We start from the raw sequence: 22,554 nt of genomic DNA on the forward strand, positions 1-22,554 counted from the left end.
AAACCAGCCACAACACTCCTTTAGGCCAAAGCCTGGTTCAGAGCAAGGCCCTGCGCTCTTCAAGTCTGTGAAGACTGAGATTGGTGAGGAAGCTGCAAAGGAAAAGTCTGAGGTGTAATGAAAACAGCTGTCTCCACTACACCAAGTGCAAGGTAAAGCAGCAAGTGGTGATGTAGAAGCCACGACAAACCAAAGACCACTAAAAAACAGATTTTCAGTATAGGCAAACAGTCTTCTACTGGAGGATGCCTCTGAGACTTTCACAGCTAAGAAGGCGGCAACACCTGGCTGCAGAGCTTCCAAGGACTGGCTGACTCTCTTGGTGGGGGCTAATGCAGCTGGTGACGCTAAGGTGGAGCCAATGCTCATCCACCATTCCAAAAATCCTAGAGCCCTCAAGAATCAGGCTAAATCTACTGTCTGTGCTCTATGAATAAAAGAAGACTGGATGACAGCACACTTGTTTACAACACAGCTCACTGAATATTTTGAGGCCACTTTTGAGAACTACAGAAAAAAATTATCCTTTCAAAACATACTGCTTATTCACAATGCACCTGTTCACCCAAGAGCCCTGATTGGGATGGACAATGAGATGAAGGCTGTCTTCACGCCTGCTAACACAACATCCATTCTACAGTCTACTGACCAAGGAGTCATTTTGACTCTCAAGTCTTATTATTTAAGAAAAATATCTCATCAGCCTATTGCTGCTGTACACAGAGATTCCTCTGATGGCTCTGGGAAAAGTAAACTGAAAACTTTCTGGACAGGATTCACCATTCTAGATGCCATTAAGAACATCTGTGATTCATTGGAGGAGGTCAAAATATCAACATTTAAGGAGTTTGGAAGAAACTGATTCCACCCTTCATGGATGACAGTGAGGGGTCAAAGACTTCCACGGAGGAAGTAACTGCAGATGTGGTGGAAACAAAAGAACTGGAACTATAAGTGGAGGTTGGAGATGTGACTGAATTGCTGCAATCTCATAATCAAACTTTAACAATTAGGGAGCTGCTTCTCACTGACGAGCACATAAAGTGGTTTCTTAAGATGGAATCTACTCCTGGAGAAGATGCTGTGAGGGAAGCAGATGTCACTCAAGTGATAGAGCTTCCATCTACCACATGGGAGGACCTGGGTGCGCTCCCTGGGGCCTCCTGGAGAAAAAGAAGAAGAGAAAGCGTGCCCATGTGGCAAGCCAGTGCCCACACGAGTGCCCGCGTGGTGAGCCAGTGCCCCGCGCAAGTGAGTCACGCAGCGAGATGATGACACAACAAAAGAGAGGCAAGGGGAGAGTCCAGGTCAAACTCAGAAGTCAGGAACCTCTCTCCACATCAGGAGTCTCCAGGATCAAATCCCAGTGAATCCTAGAGGAGAAAGATGAGAGGAGAGGACAACATAGACACAAAAACAGCAGGGTGGGAGGAAGGGAAGAGGGTGGGAAATAAATAATCTAAAAAAAAATGCTGTGAATGATGTTGAAATGACAACAAAGGACTTAGATGACATCAGCTTAGTTGATGAAGAAACAGCAGGGTTAACTGACGCCAATTTTGAAAGAAGTTCCACTGTAGGTAAAATGCTATCAACAGCATGGCAGCTAGAGAGAAATCTTTTGTGAAAGGAAGAGTCAATCAACGTGGCAGACTTCACTGCTTTTTTTAAAAAAATTTATCTTATTTATTCCCTGCCCCCCCCCCCCGTCTGCTCTGTGTCCATTCGCTGTGTGTTCTTCTGTGTCCAACTGCATTCTCGGTGGCGCTGGGAATCTGTCTCTTTTTGTTGCATCATCTTGCCACGCCAGCTCTCCGTGTGTGCGGCACCACTCCTGGGCAGGCTGTGCTTTTTCACACGGGGCAGCTCTCCATGTGGGGCGCACTCTTTGTGTGGGGGGCTCCCCTACGTGGGGGACACCCTTGTGTGGCAGGGCACTCCTTATGGGCATCAGCACAGTGCATGGGCCGGCTCACCACAAGGGTCAGGTAGTCTTGGGTTTGAACGCTAGACCTCCCATGTGGTAGGCAGACGCTCTATCAGTTGAGTCAAATCGACTTCCCCACTGTTATCTTATTTTAGGATATTGCCACAGCCACCCTCACCTTCAGCAACCACCACCCTGACCAGTCAGCAGCCGTCAACATCGAGGCAAGACCCTCCACCAGCAAAAAGATTACAACTCAGATGATGGTTAGCATATTTTAGCAATTAACTTAAGTATATACAATGATTTTTCAACTTATTATTGCAGACTTACTAGACTACAGTATCGTGTAAGCCTAACTTTTATATGTCCTGGGAAACCAAAAATTCCGTGTGACTCACTTTACTGAGATATTTGCTTTATTGTGTGATCTGGAACCAAATCTGTAATATCTCCAAGGTATCCCTGTACAAAAAAAAAAAAAAAAGTCCTCTGATTTCACTTCACTAACTTCAAACCTAAACTTTAATAGCAAATATTTTCTTACTAATCAATAGTCACCTCTCAGAGCGAGTGACTAGGGGAAAGACAGACCACGGCGCGGCCCACGGGGTCCCTGCTGCGGTCCCAGAGAACCCGAGCACACGTCACCTGCCCTGAGCAGCTCCTGGCTGCTGGCCTGCCCTTCTGACCTCCCAAGCAGGCACTGAAGCCTCCTGGAATCCACGTGCACGATGCGCGCAGCGCCGCCGGGGATGCGTGTGCTCGAAGGCAGTTCCGTCTGCTTCCCAGAACCCCCCATCTTCCGTCAGGTGCGCAGTGCGTGGGGGTCTGTGATTCACCAACCGTGGGCTAAACGGTCCCCTCCTGACCTCCTCCACGTGCAACCTCAGGCTCAGGATTCTCGAACAATCCTCAAACGTGGGCACATCCAAAGAGAATTTCCCCCTTTTCACATCCATACTTCCAATGAAAATCTCCCAGAATACTTTACTATACACAAATGATGATAGGGAGAAATATGAAACAAAAGCAGATTATTGCTATCACAGTTCCAACAGACACTAAGCTCTGTGTGGCCTGGGAAAGTAACCCAGACATAAAAGGCCTGCCTCCCTGAGCAAGGCCTGCAGCCCAACAGCCGCACATCTGCACAACGATAACAGTGAGGTGCTTGAGGACCTGCTCACACACTCCAGACAGGGTAAGAAGCTGCCTCAGTTTACCCACAGGCCATCCATTACACATCATCATCCCAGGGAAGGCCAATGGGACTCTAGGAAGGACTAAACCAATATATTATGGAATAGAGTAAAACCGTGCCAATATCTTAAGGCTACAGCATTAGTCTTCGCAGCAACGCTGCCCCTGCAGTAAGGAATGTGCGCCCGCCCTCCAGACACACCCAGCCTCCTCCTGCCCCGAGCACGTGGACTCCCCAGAGCAGCCCTTCCACGGGAGCACAGCTGACCCCAACCCACTCTGGCCACCAGACCACGATGTAATTCTGAATATGGACTTGTGAGGCTTGGGGTCAGGACAAGCTGACGACAGCTGAGAGGTGAAGAGGGGGGCCTGGGGAGCACCAGGCACAGTCAAAGGGAGGGGAGTCAGCTCCCACAGGTCAGCCCAGAACTAGGGAATGCTTTACAGATGCCCAAATCAGAGCTTCTCGGTCAGTCGTCCCGCCAGCCTCCTTACCTTTCTGTGCAGTTGCTGACTTCTGAGCCTGAGCTTCTTCCTCTCCTCTTAAAGTATTTCTCAAAACCCTGGGGACAAAATGTGAGGTTCTTGCACTTCACAAGGACAAATTACACTAAGATAAGCAGCCACAAATGTCAAATCAGGACAGAGGTGGGGAAGGCCAGTTTTCTGAACTATCTCCTCCGCGCCTGGTACAGCCAATACACACTTCCTGTTAGTTTGTTTTTCCCATTCAAAATGTACTTTTTAATTTTATTTGTAAAGATACATAGATCACAAGAAAAAGTTACATTAAAAAGTATAAGAGATTCCCATATACCCCACAGCCCACCCCATCCCTCACTCCCTGTTTCTTATGAGAGATGAGAGGACTTTTTGTTGCGGGGGGCCTCTATTCTGCGGTGCTTCTGTACGTCCTCTCACCTGGACCCCGGGCCAAGGCAACTGGAGCCTGCGCGTGAGGCGGGGCGCTAAGAATCGGACGTGCCGAGACAGAGCACATTCTCCCGCGGTCAAAAAGGCTGACCCGGCAACGTCCTCCTGAAAGAGTCTCTCTCTGCCTTCACTGAGAAGTCGAAATGCTAAGGATTCAGAGGAGGCTCTGCTGTGGACCTCCGTGTGGCTCAGCAGGGAGTTCTGAAAGCAGAAGGCACTTCCTGGCAGCCTGACATGCAGCTAAATCCTGTGGAAGAGGGACGGGCACCTCTGGCTGGTTGGGAACACAGCCACGGGGACAGTGACACCAATCTCACCTGCAGAGCCAGCGGCTGGAATTGGACCCCTTGGCGGCACTGAAACAGAAAGCCCATCACTGGCTCCTGCAGCACAAGCACGCTTCCCAGCTTGGACAGTCAAGCTAGGAAGGAGCCAGGGCTGCAGACTGAGGTATAAGGCTGCTGCCTTTACTCATCTGCCCAAATACTCCACTAAAAACTGTTTCTTGCCTGAGGCACTTTTTGCCACTAAAAGTAAAATATTATAGTCTAAAAAATAAACACAATTCTAGGACTGAAACCATGTTAAATTTGAAAACTGAAAGATACTAGGATTCATCTTTGATTAGCCAAGATATTGTTTCTGTTAGGCCAAAAAAAGCAAACACTTGCCCAGACCTGTGTTTTCTTCAGCCAACAAAGAGAAAAGCTCCTAGCCAGAGGTTACTTAACTTCAGCTAAGGAGAGGATGACGCTGCATTTAAATTCTTAACTATTACAGGTCAAAGGCCGTCACAGCAAACACACTGCAATGAAACCTTCACTTAAAAAAAACAGGGAGGGGAGGAGGGTGGCTCAGGCGACTGGGCTCTGGCCTACCACACGGGAAGTCCCTGGTTTGGATCCCAGTGCCTCCTAAAGAAGACAGTGAGCGGGCACAATGGGCAGGCACAACAAGCTGACACAAGAGACGCAAGAATCAAAAACATAATGAGAAACACAACAAAGCAGGGAGCAGAGGTTCCCATTGCTTCCTAAAGAAGACAGCAAGCTGACGCAACAAGATGATGCAATAAGAGCCACGGGGAGGAAAAACATGGAGACACAGCAAAAGCAGGGAATGCAGGGGGCTCAAGCGATTAGGCACCTCCCTCCCACATCGGAGGTCCCAGGTTTGGCTTCCAGTGCCTCCTAAAGAAACAAGGAAGATGAACAGACACAATGAGTGAAAAACAACAAGGGGGTGGGGAGAAATAAATAAAACAAATCTTTAAAAAAAAAAACAGGTAAGTAGATGTGGCTCAAGCGATTGACCTCTGCCTACGACATGGGAGGTCCTGGGTTCAGTTTCCAGTGCCTCCTAAAGACGACAGGCAAGACAGGGACTTGATGCGACAAGCTGGCGCGGTGAGCTGATGCAACAAGATGATGCAAAAAAGAGACACAAGGAAGAAAACGTAATGAGAGACACAATAATGCAAGGAGCAGAGGTGGCTTAAGCAATTAGGCACCTCTCCCCCATATGCGAGGTCCCAGGTTTGTTTCACAGTGCCTCCTAAAAGGAAGACAAGCACACAACGAACAGACACAGCATATGCAAACAAGGGGGTGAGCAAAAATAAATAAATCTTTAAAAAATAAAAAAACAAAATCTAAGCACACTCAATAACCCATATATTTTGAGCAATATTGATTATGTTCAACAAAACCCCAACATAAAGCAAGTATTTGAACCATTTACCACATTCAACTATCATGAAACTGGACTGGTAGGTGTTAACATCTGTGTCACTTCAGCTGAATCGCCGCCCATGGAATTAATATCCTTCTAATGCACTAATTCACTTAAAAGTCCCCATCAAAGGCCACACCAGGCTAAAGTAAATCACTTAAAAGGCAGATATTAATATTAGGGGGGAAAAAACCCATATGGGAAAGCTCAGAAAAGAGCTGGTGGCAATGACGACACACCACCAAAAACACAGGCTGTGACACTATCACGGCCCACAGTGCCACGAAGCCAGGAATTGCCAGGATGTGGTGCCAGCACGCACGGGGTGACAGTGGCATAAAGGTGCTGTGACAGCCTGAAGTTTTGTGAACCCCAGAAAAGATGATGTTCTTTGAACTAAGCCATTCTCTGGGTGTGTGGTCCTTTGATTTAGTATTCAATTAAGGAAACTTTTGATTAGATCACTTTTTAGAATATATTTTTTATTAGAGAAGTTGTGAGCTCTCAAAACAATTTACATAATGTACAGAATTCCCATACATCACCCCTCCACCAACACCTTGCATTGTTGTGGAACATTTGTTATTCATCAGATTACCACTAACTAAGGTCCATATAAAGTACATCTGGTATATTTTTTCCATACCCCCCCATTATTAACACCATGTTAGTATTGTACATTTGTTATAATTATAGTCCATGAGAAAACACTCTCATATTTACACTTAACCACAGTCCATCTTCCACCACACAATTCACTGTATTATACAGTCCCATGCCTTGTACAATCTATTCAAAGTGTACATTCAATGGCCGTCACTGTCTTATTAGATCACTTTTAATTAGTTCACTTTAGGGCCTCTGACTGGACTATATCAGTGAGGTGAGACCCAGGTTAGGTCTCTGCCCTCTTGCTGTAGTCTTACTAAACTGAGAACTGAAAGCAGAAAGAGAGAGAGACGGCTACCACTTTGACCCTTCCATGTGAGAGAGAGGACCGGAGGAAGACACAGAAACCCTGAGAGGCTGAGAAAGTGGCCAGAGGCTGGAATCAGTGGAGCAGGCCTGGAAGGAGACACCGCCACTTTACTCTGCTGCATGCAGAAGCCCAGGATCCAACCAGCAGCCGACCTTTGATGAGAAAGCATCTGATGATGCCTTGATTTGGACATTTTCACAGCCTCGGAACTATAAGCTTTTACCCTAATAAATCCCCATTATAAAAGCCAACCTTTTTCTAATATTTCTATTTTATTTTTTTTTAAGATTTATATATTTTTATTTATTTCTCTCCCCTTCCCCCTCCCACCCCGGTTGTCTGTTCTCTGTGTCTATTTGCTGCGTCTTCTTTGTCCACTTCTGTTGTCAGCGGCACGGGAATCTGTCTTTCTTTTTGTTGTGTCATCTTGCTGTGTCAGCTCTCTGTGTGTGCAGTGCCATTCCTGGGCAGGTTGCACTTTCTTTCACACTGGGCAGCTCTCCTTATGGGGCACACTCCTTGCACATGGGGCTCCCCTACGTGGGGGACACCCCTGCATGGCACGGCACTCCTTGCACGCATCAGCACTGCATGGGCCAGCTCCACATGAGTCAAGGAGACCCGGGGTTTGAACTGCGGACTTCCCATGTGGTAGACGGACTCCCTAACCACTGGGCCAAGTCCACTGCCTTTTTCTAATATTTCTGCATTGGCAGCTTTGGCAAACTAAAGCAGGTGCTACGAAGGGAGGTCACAGGGGTGGGGTGTAGAAGTCAACAGGAAATCCAAGCAAAGGAGAACAGAAGACAGCCATTAGTGGGCACTGGCTCAGGGCAAGGGGCTTCACACAGGCACTTCATTCCGTCCCTAATGCCCAACCTAAGAAAGGAGGTGCTACCTTCTCTATTGCAGAGGTGGGAGAGCAGAGGTTGAGAGCTGAAGTGGGGTCCAAAGACAACTGAGAGCTGTGCTATGAGGCTCCTGGTGCCCAAACTTGCCAGGTTTCTCCAGGGCCATGCCAATAAGAAGGCAGTGCTGGGCCAAGTGGCTGATAGAAAGATTGGGTAGCTCAGAGGTACAAAGTACCACTCTTCTGGTCTCTAAAACTCAATGAAATACCCAACTCTTTTAACTCTGGATTTACTACTTTCTGACTGGTTAGGGACACAACTACTGACCAGGAGAAAAAGGGCCTGAACATAAAGTAGACACAGCTCTCAGTGTGAATTTAAAAGGTAAGCTATGGATGTGCCAATCCCTTCTCAATGCTTGATTTCTGTGAATCGAATCAATTCATAATGACAATAGATGAACTTGTTAAAAAGCCAAGACCTGACCCAGGCACACCAAGGTCTGTCCTCAACAGGGCAAAGCACTGCAGTCCTCTGTGCACTCAGGGTGGGTACCGGGTGACCTCCTGCTCTGCACTGGTCCCACTGCACTGGTCTCCTGCTATTTTCTAGCACATCCACCAGGAGGAGTGCTGGCTAGCCCATCTGCCTGGCAGGCTCTTGCTCACTCTCACTGGGGCCCCACTATCCCACCTTGAAGCATTTGTCCCTCCTCCATTCCCTTCTCTTCACTTTCTGGTCTCCTTTTCCTCCATAGCTTATATAATCGGCCTACATGCTAAAAGACTTGTTTTTTTACTGTCTGGTGCCCCTTGCGTGGCATGTAAACTTAACGAGGGCAGAGACAGTGTACACAGCCAACCCAAATTGGTGAATGAAAGAATGAACTTCCAGGACATACGCATCCCCTGAAGATTGCTGGCTGCTGGTGTAAGCTTTTTTAAAGGCGAATTCGGAGATTGAAACCCGGGACTGTGAATACGGGAAGCAGGCGTTCAACCACTGAGCTACACACACTTCCTGCCGTAAGCCTTTCAACTACACACAGATTGCTTCCACCTCTCTGGCCTTTGCACAGGCCTTCAGGCCGCAACCCATAAAGCACTCACAGGAAAGCAGGTAGGGCTGGCCCCTTACCTGACCGGCTCCTTGCTCACCATATCCCCTGGCTAGAAAATTCTCAACAAATATTTGTCTGCTTAATGAAAGAAGGATGACTGTCAGCCTGAGAAGCAGCTCAAAGACCTTCCAACTTACTCCCTTCATAAAGAGAGAAGTTCAGAGCGCTACACTCAGTATATTACTGATTTTCAGTAGGTGTTTCAATCACAGGAGTCCTCTGCAGCTCTGGATACACATGGTCACAAGGAAAGAACTTTGCTTTCTCCCACGTTGCTGGAAACAAAACTATCATAGCATGCATTTGCACCAACAATGAAAAGACTAAAAGGTAAAGAATTCATTCTTAAAGACAGGGCAGAAAATAAGCCCAAGCAATCTTTCCTATCCTACTACTGCCTGAACACAATGATACCTTTCTGGGAACAAAACCCAAAGTTTCTACTTTGCCGAGTGTCCGAACCCCACCCCGCCTGCGCGGGAGGTCCCGCCCCGCCAAGCCAAGCCGGCGCGCACGGATGGCGTCACCGGGACGTCGCGCGCAGGCGGCACCAGCTCCGCCGCCCGAGCGGCGCCCGATGCCCTCCGGCCTGTGCCGGCCGCCCTGCCGCCTCCACGGCCACAGCTGCGTCGCCACGACACGCCGAGCGGCCCCGCCGCCGCCACCCGCCGCCGCAAAATCCAGCGCCCCGGCCCCGCGCCACACCCCTCCGGCCGCGCATGTGCGTGGGGCCTCCGCGCCGCCTCGAGGCCGCCCTTTAGGTGTTTACTTTATCGCCTGACCCTTAAGGCCTTGAATGTGGTGCCCGCCGTGCCCTGCCCAGACAGCTGAGTGTGGAAGCCCCAGCAACAAACTCGGAGTAGGCTCTAAAGAGATGCCCAGCTCCTTTAGCCTTTTTTAAAGTTGGGCATATACAAGGCAACTTTAGGGGTCCTCCATCGGAAGCGGCTCACAAAAGTGAGCGCCTGCCCGGTGCTCCGCCGCCTCCGCGTACTGTCGCGACCCAGGCGTGGGGTCTGGTCTCGGTTGGTTGCGCTTCACGGAGAGACAGGGGCTCGGTATGTTGTACCGCATCATTTCCCTTAACGGGTTGTTCTTTTCTTTGTTCTCGAGCCAGTTGTGCAGTCAGGAATTTGAACATGGACATTGCCGGCTTTGGAGCCAAGGATGAAGCAGCCCGTTTTTGGACAGTGGGGCTGGGCAGGTCCATGGTGATCGATCCTCCATATCTCCGGAGACATCAGCTTACACTTCCTTAAAGCACGTTTTCTTTCCCAGGACGTGCCAGGGAATATAGAGTAGCAACAGGCCAGAGGACTTCTTGTATCTGAGATTGCTGTTATTTTATTACCTTTGGAGGCAAAATGCCTGGGAAAAGACCCTTAAATGCAACTGCCATACCAAGTGCCAAAAGGAAACGGAAAGCAATTACTCTTGACGTCAAATTGGAAGTGTTGAGACGTTTTGAAGTGGGCGAAAAGCTCCGCCAGATCGCAGAGGACTTAGGCCTCGCTTTCTCTACAGTTGTGACTATCCGAGATAAGAAAAAAATTAAAGATAATTCACAGATAGCTTCACTCTTGAGAGCCTCTCGGTTGACTCGCCATCGAAGTGCAGTGATGGAAAACATGGAGCGATTGTTGAGTGTGTGGCTCGAGGACCAGAGCCAGCGGAATGTGCCCACGTGTTAGTATCATTCAGGAGAAGGCCAAGAGTTTGTCTGATGATTTACAGTGTGAACAAGCCAAAACCTCTCAAACAGAAAAGTTTAGTGCAAGTAAAGGTTGGTTTGTGAGATTTAAGGAGCGCTATTGTCTGCCCCACTTCAAGATGAACAGCAGTACTCCCCACCATAATTTGAACATATATCCAGAAGTGTTAAAATGTGTCATCAAAGAAGGTGAGTACATGCCCCAGCAAGTTTTTAATGTTGATGAGACAGGGCTTTATTGGAAGAGAATGCCTGAAGGAACATTTATTTCTGTGGAGGAAAAACCTGGGCCAGGGTTCAAATCATCCAAAGATCGCTTGATGCTGCTGCTTGGTGGCAATGCAGCTGGGGAGTTTAGGTTGAAACCTTTATTGGTATACCACTTGGAAAACCCCAGGGCTCTAAAGGCTACACAAAGCCCAACCTGCCTGTGATTTGGTGCTCAAACAAAAAGTCTTGCCAACCAGGAGCATTTTTTATGAGTAGTTCATGTACTATTTTTGCCCTGCTGTTGAAAAACACTGTGCCCAAAAGAAGCTCACCAACAAAGCATTGCTCATCTTAGACAGTGCACCATGCCACCCAATAAACTTGAGTGATCTGTCTGACAATGTAAGAGTAGAATATCTTCATGATGGTACAGCAGAGTCAATCCAGCCTATGGGTCAAGGTGTGGCCTCTACCTTCAAAGTTCATCACCTGAGAAGGACTTTTGAGCACATTCTAGAAGCCACGGGTGGGGAGAATGAGGCTGCAGTGAGGGAGTTTTGGAGAAACTACAGCATCATGGATGCTGTGGACAGTATTGCAGTGGCTTGGGAGGAGCTCAAGCCAGACAGTGAACAGTGTGCGGAAGATGATTTGGCCTGAGTGTGCTCAGTTCCAGAGTTTCCCCAAACAGAAAACATAGCAGAGCTTCAACAAAACATTGTGGCCCTTGCCAAGAATGTGGCCTTCAAAACTGTAGCTGACATAGACCACTTGCTGCAGTCCCATGAAGAAGATCTTTCAAATGAGGAACTGATGCAGCTGGGACAGGAGTGGGCAGCAGGAGAGGAGGAGAGTGAAGATGCTCCCTCTGCCTTACGTCAGCTGACTACAGAAGAATTGTTGGTGGCTTTCTCACATTTTGAGGCTGGCTTGCAGATACTTACCAGCAACAACCCTAACAGTGAGTGAAAACTGAAATTTTCAAGAGCAATCAATGATGCAATTAAGTGATACAGGGATTGTACAAAAAAAAGCGGCATGCAAAGCAGCTATCTTAGGTTTGTTTGCTTTTATTTAGTGTGTGTAACTGGAAGTTAGTCAAGACAAAGCCGGAAGCAACAGGATGATGACTGCAACAGATGAGGCCTAGCCAAGCCTCTGCTTCCATGGAAACCCGTTTCTGGTATTTCCATTTTGACACTTGAGAGTATTAAATTTTGACATTGAAATTTTATTTAGGTTTGTGTTTTTAAAAGATTTAATGTAAGAATAGCCAGGAAAACACATAAAAAGGAAAAACAGTTACAAAGGGGAACCTCCAGACATTGAAATACTATAATAACTCTGTATTTAAGCAGTATGGTTATGACATGACTAGTAAGACTTGTCGAATAGACTAGAAAGTCCAGAAATACACCCGAGTGTATATGATAAAGGTGACCTCAAATTACTAGGCAATCATAGACTTAAAAAAAAAAAAAAATGGTGTGGGGGAGATTGTAGAAAGATGGGAAAGTAGGAAGTTCTAAGAATCAGTAAATATTGAACTGGCAGGAACTGTCTGAATCAACTAGTTTGAAACTGCAGCCTAGTGGAACACTGCAGCATCCAGAGAAGAACTAGGAGAAGAACTGGAAGAAGAGGCTTGTAAATTGTGGTAAATATTGGTAAATTTCACTCAACACAGCAGCAGCTGACGTCCCCAGACTCTGTGTCAGGCAGCAGTGGATTTTAGTCCAGCCTCCTGGTACAGCTTGCTGATGCCATGGTGAGCTATAAGAACCTAGTTCCCCAACATCTGGAGGTGTGTGGTCAGATGGTTGATCACTGCTTTTGATCAAGTATTTCACATTGCTGGGGAGCTGTAACTGAGAGTGGGGGGGGGAGGGGACATTCCAAAATCCTTAGGCAGAAGAATTTTTAAAAGACACGACCTATTTTTCCTCTTTTCCCTTTGAGTTCCCATTTGGGAACAAAAATAATTTGGAAAAGTCACAAATGATGGCTCCAGTCCTGAAAAACAACAACAAAACACCTAGCAATCACAGAGAAGTAGGAAAAAACTAGATTTCCAGAGTTATAACAATACGCTATTTAGAAGGTCTAGTTCTCAACAAAGTTACTGAACACACAGAGAAATAGGTAAGTCTGGCCTATTCACAAGGGGAAAAAAAATTGCCAGAAGCTATCCCTGAGGAAGCTCATACATTGGAACTATTAGTCAAAGACTTAAAATCAACTGACAAATACGGTGAGTGAACAGGAGGACTCCATATATATATACAAAGAACCAAATTTTAAAGCTGCAAAATTGGAATTTAAAAAAAACTTCTAGACAAATTTGAACAAGCAGAAGACAAGATCTTCAAACTTGAAGACAAGAATTGGAATTACTCAAAGTTAGGTGCAGAAAGGAAAAATAATGGGAAAAAAATGAACAAATGAAGGACCTGTGGAACATCAAGCATTCCAACGTTTGTATAACTGTCTCAGAAGGACAATAAAGAAAGGGGCAGGAAAAGTGAAGGAATAATCTCCAAAAACTTCCCCAAGATATGAATATACACATCTATGAGGTTCAACAAACTACAAGCAGGATTAAAATCTGATCCACATCAAGACACATTATAGCGAAACTGTCAAAATCCAAAGAGAACTGTGAAAGCAGCAAGATGGAAATGACTTGGTGTATTAGCTAAAGGGGTGCCGATGCAAAATACCAGAAATTGGTTGGTTTTTATAAAGGGTGTTTATTTGGGGTAGGAGCTTACAGATACCAGGCCATAAAGCATCAGTTACTTCCCTCACCAAAGTCTATTTGGAGCAAGATGGCTTCTGACGTCTGTGAGAGTTCAGGCTTCCTGGGTTTCTACATTCCTGGCCTTGCTTTTCTCTCTTTCCTTCACAAGGTCAGCTGTAGACTATGAGGCTCTCTAAGCTTTGCCTCTCTCCACAAGGTCAGCAGTAGACTATCAGACTAATGGCTCTGTGTCTTTCTCCGGAGCTTCAGCTTAAGACTTCAGCATCAAACTCCAACATCAAGACTCCAACATCAGAAACCCTCAACTCTGTTCTTTGCCATGCCTTTTATCTGAGTCCCCACCAACCAAGGGGTGGAGACTCAATGCCCTAATCATAACTCAATCATGCCCAGGTTACAGATCAGATTACAAACATAATCCACTATCGATTTCTGGAATTCATATTCATATTAAATTGTTACACTGGGGTCCCCAGAAAGATTAACAGTGAATTTCTCAGAAACAGTGGAGGCCAGTAGACCCTAAGTCTTAAAAAAAAAAAAAAAAAAAAAAAAAAGCCTACCAACCAAAACCTCTATATCCAGCATAATTATCTTTCAAAACAGAAAAAGAAATTAAGACATTTAAAGGTAAAGAAAAGCTGAAAAGTTCATTACCGGAAGATGTATCCCACAAGAAATGCTAAAAGGTGTCCTTCAGGCTAAAATAAAAGGACACTAGAAGGTAACTTGAAGTCAAGAGAGTAAGGAACTTTGGTGAGGTAACTACATAGGTAAATATAAATTTCTATATTATTGAGCTTTTGATTTTTGACTGCTTTCCTGTATTACTTGATAGACAAATATACAAAATAACATTTTAAATCTATATGAATGGGTATGCAATGTATAAAGATGTAATCTCAAAATAATACAATATAAAAGAGGAAGGACAGATAATATAGGAATAGAGAGGTCGTATACTACTGAAACTATGTTGGTACTAGTGAAAATAGGTTGTTATTAGTTTAAGATGTTCATTTAATTACAAAGGTAACCATTAAGAAAATAATGCAAATATATAGAGAAAAAGAAGAGAATCAAAATGGTACACTAAAAAAAAGCAACTAAATTTTAAAAATATAGTAATGCAGTAATTGTGGAACAAAAGACATATAAGACCTATAGAAAACAAAGTAGCTAAATGGCAGAAGTTCTTCTGCAGTTAACATTAAATGTCAAGGTATTAAATTCCCCTATTAAAAGGCAGAGATAGGCAGATTGGATGAAAAAGCGTGAACCATCTCTATGCTGTCTATAGGAAACTCGTTTCACATACAGAAACACAAAGAAGTTTAAAGTAAAATGGTAGAAAAGATACTCCATGCAAACAATCAGAAGAGCTGGAGTGGCTATATTATTGCCAGACAAAATAGATTTCAACCAAAAAATAATTGTAACAGAGACAAAGAAGGATATTATATATTGATAAAAAGTTCAGTCCAGCAAGAAGTTATAGTGATTGTAAATGTATATGCACCTCACAGCAGAGCCCTGAAATATTTAATACATGAAACAAAAATTGGCAGAATTAAAGAAGTAGACAGTTTTACAATAATAGTTGGAGACTTCAATACATCACTTTCAATAATTGATGGAGGGAAGCAGGTGTGGCTCAAGCTACTGGGCTCCCATCTACCATATGGGGGGTCTCGGGTTGAGTTTGCAGGTCCTCCTGGTGAAGGCCACCTGGCCATGCCACAGTGAGCTGGCCCACGCCACGAGCTGATGCAACAAGATGATGCAAAAAAAAGGAAAGACAATGAGAGACAGAACAAACTAGGGAGCTGAGGTGGCTCAAGCAACCTAATGCCTTCTCTCCCACATCAGAGGTCCCGGGATCGGTTTCCAGTGCTTCCTAAAGAGAAGACAAGAGAAAACAAGCAGACAGAAGGACGTACAGCGAATGGACACAAGAGAGCAAACAAGTGCAGACAACAAGGGGGGGGGGGGTGGATAACTATTAAAAAAAAATCTTTTAAAAAATAATTCATAGAATGTCTAAGGAGAAGAACAAGGAAACAGAAGACTTGAACAACACTACTAATTAGACTCTGGACATGTATAGAACACTCCACTCAATAAAAGCAGAATATAAAATCTGCTCAAGTGCATGGAACATTTTCTAGGATTGAACACGTTAGGCCACAAATCAAATCTTCATAAATTAAAAAATATTGAAACTATACAAAGTATCTTCTTGGACTACAATGGGATAAAACTAGAAATCATTAACAGAAGGAAAACTGGACAATTTACAAATATGTGGAAATGAAGCAACACACAACCAACAGATCAAAGAAGAAATAAGGGAAATTAGGAAATATCTTGAAACGAATGAAGACAAAAACACAAAAATTATGGATCACAGCAATGGTAGTTCTCAGAGGGAAATTTATAGCTCTAAATGTCCACATATAAAATGAAGAAAGATATATATCAATAACCTAGTTCCACATATAAAGAAACTAGAACAAGAAGAGCAAACTAAGCCCAAAGTTAGTAGAAGGAAGTAATAGTAAATATGAGAGCAGAAATAAAAAATGAAAGAACAGAAAAACATTATTAACAAAACTAAAGCTGGATTTTTTAAAACATCAATAAAATTGAAAAACCTTTAGTGAGAAGACACAAATACCTAAAATCAGGAGTGAAATTTTTATATATATATAAGAAAATCCTTACAAAAATAAAAGGGATTATAAGAGGGAATTATAAACAATTATATGCCAAAAAAATTAGATGAAATAGACAAATTTTTAGAAATGTACAAATTATCTAATCTGACAGAAGAAGATATACAAAATCTCAACAGACCTTTAACAAGTAAAGGTAAATTACTGATTTTTAAGTCAGTAATCAAAAACTTCCCAACAAAGTCCAAGACTAGATGGTTTCACTGCTCAATTCTTCCAAACACTTAAATATTTAACATCAGTTTTCCTCAAACATTTCTAAAAATAGATGAGATTACTTTCTATTTGGCCTGCATTACCCTGATACTCAAGTAAGATAAGGATAGCACAAGAGAAGAAAATTATAGACCAATACCCCTTATGAATATAAATGCAAAAATATCCAACAAAATACTGGCAAAGCAAATCCCACAGTATGTTAAAAGACTTATAAATTATGACCAAGTGGGATTTATCCCAGGAATGCAAGAATGGCCTGACATTTTTTTAAAAATCAATGTAATGCACCACTTTGTAGAATGAAGGAAAAAAGCCACACAATCATCTCAATTGGTGCAGAATAAACGTGACAAAATCCAACATCCTTTTATGATTAAAAAAACATTCAGTAAATAGGAATAATGAAAAGGCAAAAAAAAGAAAAAAGAAAACTAGCAAAAAAATAAAGAGAAAAAATAGAAGGGAACTTTCTTAACATGATAAAAAGCATTTATGTAAAACCCACAGCAAATATCATACTGGATGGTAAAAGACTGAATGCTATCCCCCTAAGAACAGGAAAAAGATAAAGTTGCCTGTTTCACCACTGTTATTCAACATTGTACCGTAAATTCTAGCCAGAGAATTAGGCAAGAAAAATAAAAGGAATCAGATTGGAAAGGATGAAACCAAAGTATCCCTATTCACAGATGACATGAGCCTATATGTTTCTATAATTCCAAAGAACACAAAAAAAGTTAATAGAACTAAGAAATGAGTTCAATGAAGTTATAAGATATAAGGTAAACATGCAGACTCAGTTGGGTTTCTATACACCAGTAATGAACAATCTGAAAAGGAAATCCAGAAAATAATTTCACTTACAATAGCATCTAAAAAATAAAATACCCAGGAGTAAATTTAACCAAGTGAAAAAACTGTACACTGAAAACTGCAAAACATGGTGAAAGAAAATGAAAAAGACATAAATGAAAGGATCCCAAGTACATGAATTGTACTTAATATTGTTAAGATTGTCAGTACTGCCTAAAGTGATCTATAAATTCAATGCAATGCCTATCAAATGTTCAGCAAAAATGGAAAGCTGATCCTCAAATTCATATGGAATTGCATTGGGCCCTAAATTGTCAAAATGATCCTGAAAAAGAAGAACAAAGTTGGGGAACTCACACTTCCTGATTTCAAAACTTACTATAAAGCCACACTAGTGAAAACTGTGCTACTGGCATAAGGCTCAATATAGAGACTAATGGAATAGAATAGAACATCCAGACATAAAGTCACATGTCTATGGCTAGTTGATTTCCACAAAAGTGCTAATTTCATTCAATGGGAAAGAAAAGTTTATTCAACAATCCAATGGGGGGAAGTGGACTTGGCCCAGTGGTTAGGGCATCTGTCTACCACATGGGCGGTCCGCAGTTCAAACCCTGGGCCTCCTTGACCCATGTGGAGCTGGCCCATGCACAGTGCTGATGCGCACAAGGAGTGCCCTGCCACGCAGGGGTGTCCCCACGTAGGGGAGCCCCATGCACAAGGAGTGCACCCCATAAGGAGAGCCGCCCAGCACGAAAGAAGGTTCAGCCTGCCCAGGAATGGCACCACACACATAGAGAGCTGACACAAGATGACGCCCAAAAAAAAAAGGAAAGACAATGAGAGATACAACAAACTAGGGAGCTGAGGTGGCTCAAGCAACCTAATGCCTTCTCTCCCACATCAGAGGTCCCGGGATCGGTTTCCAGTGCTTCCTAAAGAGAAGACAAGAAGAGAAAACAAGCAGACAGAAGAACGTGCAGCAAATGGACACAAGAGAGCAAACAAGTGCAGACAACAAGGGGGGGTGGATAACTATAAAAAAAAATCTTTTAGAAAATAATAATTCATAGAATGTCTAAGAAGAAGAACAAGGAAACAGAAGACTTGAACAACACTACTAATTAGACTCTGGACATGTATAGAACACTCCACTCAATAAAAGCAGAATATAAAATCTGCTCAAGTACATGGAACATTTTCCAGGATTGAACACATTAGGCCACAAATCAAATCTTCATAAATTAAAAAATATTGAAACTATACAAAGTATCTTCTTGGACTACAATGGGATAAAACTAGAAATCATTAACAGAAGGAAAACTGGACAATTTACAAATATGTGGAAATGAAGCAACACACAACCAACAGATCAAACACAGATTCCTGTGCCGCTGACAACAATAGAAGCAGACAGAGAAGAACATGCAGCAAATAGACACAGAGAACAGACAACTGGGGTGGGGGTGGGGGGAAGGGGAGAGAAATAAATCTCTTTTTTTAAAAATCCAATGAGGAGAGCTGGAAATTCATATGCTAAAGAATGAATGTGGACCCTACTTCTCACCATTAACAAATATTAATTCAAAATGGATCAACAACCTAAATATAAAAGCTAATATTATAAAACTCATACAAGGAAACAGAGTTATCTTCAGAACCTTGCAGTCGGCAGTGGATTTTTATATATTACACCAAAAGCACAAGTGAGGAAAAGAAAAAATAGATAAACTTCATCAAAAGATATGAAAGGTATGAAAATACACTCAACCTCATTATCCATTAGAGAAATGCAAATTAAAACTACAATGAGATACTACTTCATACCCACTAGATAACTATTGTTAAAAAAAAAAATTTAATCCCTGAAAATAATAAGCATTATTGAGGAAACAGAGATACATGAAAACTTGACATTGTTGGTGTCAATTTAAACTGGTGCAGCCACCATGGAAAAGTTTGGCGTTTCCTCAGAAAATTAAACATAGAATTACCGTGTGGCCTGGCAATTCTACTCTTAGGTAGGTATATACGCGAAAGTATTGAAAGTAGGGACTCAGGTCTTTATACAACAATGTTTACCACAGCATTATTCACAGTAGCCAAAAGGTGAAAGAAACCAAAGTGTCTATCAAGAGATAAATGGATAAACAAAATGTGGTATGACCATAGAGTGGAATATTGTTTGACCATAAAAAGTGAAATGCTGGTAGCTGCTACAACATGGTTGAACTTTGAAGACATCCTGTTGCCTAAAATAAGCCAGACAAAAAAGGACAAATATTGTATAATGGCTCATGTGAGTATTTAGAATAAGCAAATTCATAGAGACAGCAGAATGTGAGTATTTAGAATAAGCAAATTGATAGAGACAGCAGAATTGTGGCTACCAGGTGTGGGAAAAGGGGAATCAGGAGTTATGGCTAAATGAATCTGGGTGTTAGTTTGGGATGATGAAAATAGTCTGGAAATAGTGGTGAACATTATACATTATTGTCAATATGAATGTCAGAGAATTGTCCACTTAAAATGGTTAAAGTTATTGTTATGTATATTTTACTATAATTTAAAATAAATATATTAATTATTTTTAAAATGGTGCAGTTCCATTGGCTAGCCGAAAAAGATGAAATTAGGTGGAAACCTGACAGCATACACAAGAATAAACTGCAAATGGATCAGGGATCTAAATGTAAAAAGGGAAAACATACCAGTGCTAGAAGAAAAAAAAAAAAGAATTCTTCTTTAATATGGTCATTGGGAAAAACTTCCTAACTATGACTCAAAATCCAGGTGAAAAAAAGATTAATCAAAAAAAAAGTAAAAAGAAAAAAACTTTTCCATGGAAAAGAAAACACTACAAACAAGGTCAAAAGACAACTGATACACTAGGAGAAAAGATTTGTAACATAACTCACAGATAAGGCTGATATCCCTAAAATGTAAAGAACTCTTAAAGAATGAGATGGGAATAGTCCAAAAATTCAACAGAAAAATGGTAGAACACATAGCTTAAATAAAAAGATCTTCAAACATATTGAAAAGATGTTTGACCCTTATTCATAATTAGAGAAATACAAATTAATACTACACAGATATTATTTCTCACAGATTAGCAGATATCAAAAAGTGATGTTGGGAAGTGGCTGTGGCTCAATCGATTGGGCTCCCGTCTACCATAGGGGAGGCCCAGGGTTCGTGTCCCAGGGCCTCCCTGTGAAGGCAGGCTGGCCCATGCCTGCAGAGAGCTGGTGCAGCAAGATGACGCAACAAAGGGAGACAAGCAGACACGACACAGAACACACAGCAAATGGACGCAGAGAGCAGACGCAAGCAGGCGGTGGAGGGGAGGGGAGAGGTGTTACAAATTTTTTTTAAAAACATTATTAAAAAAAGTGATAGCACATTCTATTGTTGAGGCTGTAACAGGCTCTCAAACATTGATGGTAGGAAATATAAATTAGTACAACCCCTACAGAGGGGCATTTGACTTGATCTAATAAAAACAGATCTCTTTTGACTCAGCAACTCCACTTTTAGCCTCGTACCCTGAAGAGATACCGCCAAGAAAAGAAAATACACACACAAGGTTATTCAGTGCAGCCTTGTGACTACAATAGGAAAATAATCTAAAAATCCCACATAGAAGACTGGTAGCATAACCAATGATAATTTCACACAATGGAATATAGTGCAGCTTTTTTTTTTTTTTTTTTTTTTGCCAATAGTAGTAGTGGTAATAGAATGAGGAAGAATTCTATGAACTGATGTGGAGTAGTTTCCAGGTATACTGTTAAGTGAAGACATGAACATGCAAAAAAGTATTTGCTACCTTTTGTGGAAGAAAAATGAAGAAATAAAATATACGTGTATTTTACACATCAGTGCAAAAAGAAATACAGAAAGAAACCACAGACTGTTAAGATTGGTTATGTAAGGGGGCAGGGAATGGAGATGGAAAGAACAGAGTGGAGGAGGAAGGATGATACTTCTCTCAGTAAAGAATTTAACTTTGGAACCATGTTAATATGTCACAGATTCAAACAAAAATAAGATAAACAAGGGTGGGGGAACTATGTACGAACTGAATCATATTTCAAGTGAATAATGTAACCACAATGAAGGGGGAGAAACTTTACCCAAGTAAATTTTGTCTTTTTTTTTTTTTAATCTTGATTGTTTTGTTTCTGGGTTTTTTGTCTTTTTTTTACCCAAGTAAATTTCAAACATAATATTTTTACTATATACCCTCAGAATAAAGACAAAAAGAACTTAAAGCAAATACTGACCTCTAGTTAGAGGTTTATTCCCCAGAGGCATGGGTTAGCAATTTCAAAGGCATTTTCTGTTTTCTAGGATTGAGCAAATAGATACATTGTGGATTATGGAGCCAGGTTTCCCATTGTCAAGGAAGGGAATTACAGACACGAAGGGAAAGACAGAATGACATATGGCAACCATGATAATTAAGGCAAGAATCACCAATGGATACTAAAACTGTGGGTGGAAGTTTGAGGAGTAACTGAATATTTGCATAGTCTCAGGGTATCTCCCAAGATACTTCCTGATTCCAAAAGAATATATGGCGGTTTATGGTGAAGTACGACAGACCTCCCTCCTGTAGCCAGTGCTCAAAGCTGACAACAGCAACAGGACGGACCGTGCGCCCACTGGCGAGATGCCTGGAGGACCCCACCACTCCTCCCAGAGCCGCACGGCTGGCTCGGACGCGAGACCCACCCAGATTGAGGGGCGTTCGTCAAGATCATTGCCCTGTAATAATTTTTTAAAAATGTCAGTGCCATATACTCTTCCTGACTTAATGGAGGATAAAGTCCTGGCACCTGGATGCTGTGTGCTTTGGGGGCATTGGGGGAAGGCAGATCAGCAATAAAGGACACTACTGGGACAACAGGCAGAATCTGAATAAGGTTTGTTGTAGGTTGTATAGTAACTAATCAGTGTCAATTTTCTGATCTGATGGCTGCACTGTGGCCTTATAAGATGATGTCCTTGTTTTTAGGGAATTCATGGAGACTTAGAAGTCTCTGCAGCTTATTGTCTCATGGTTCCAGAAAAAGGTCTGTGTGTGGAGAGAGAGAAGAAAGTGAGTGTGCAAAATGTTAACATTTTGAGATGGGTAAATGGGAATTTTCTGTACCTTTTCAGTGAATCTAAATTTGTCAAAATTAAAATGTTAAGAGAAAAAAAACTATTTCATAATCTAAGAAATTAAGAAAGGTTGCATCTTCCATCTAATATCCAAAGGGCAGTGTTAGTAGCACCTTCTGAAGAAGAGATTCCTGTTGATTTCTGGGTCAAAACCAATGGGTGGGGGGATATGATTTCCTGAAG

The sequence above is a fragment of the Dasypus novemcinctus genome, chromosome 18 (genome assembly GCF_030445035.2).
Source record: "Dasypus novemcinctus isolate mDasNov1 chromosome 18, mDasNov1.1.hap2, whole genome shotgun sequence".
Lineage (NCBI taxonomy): Eukaryota > Metazoa > Chordata > Mammalia > Cingulata > Dasypodidae > Dasypus > Dasypus novemcinctus.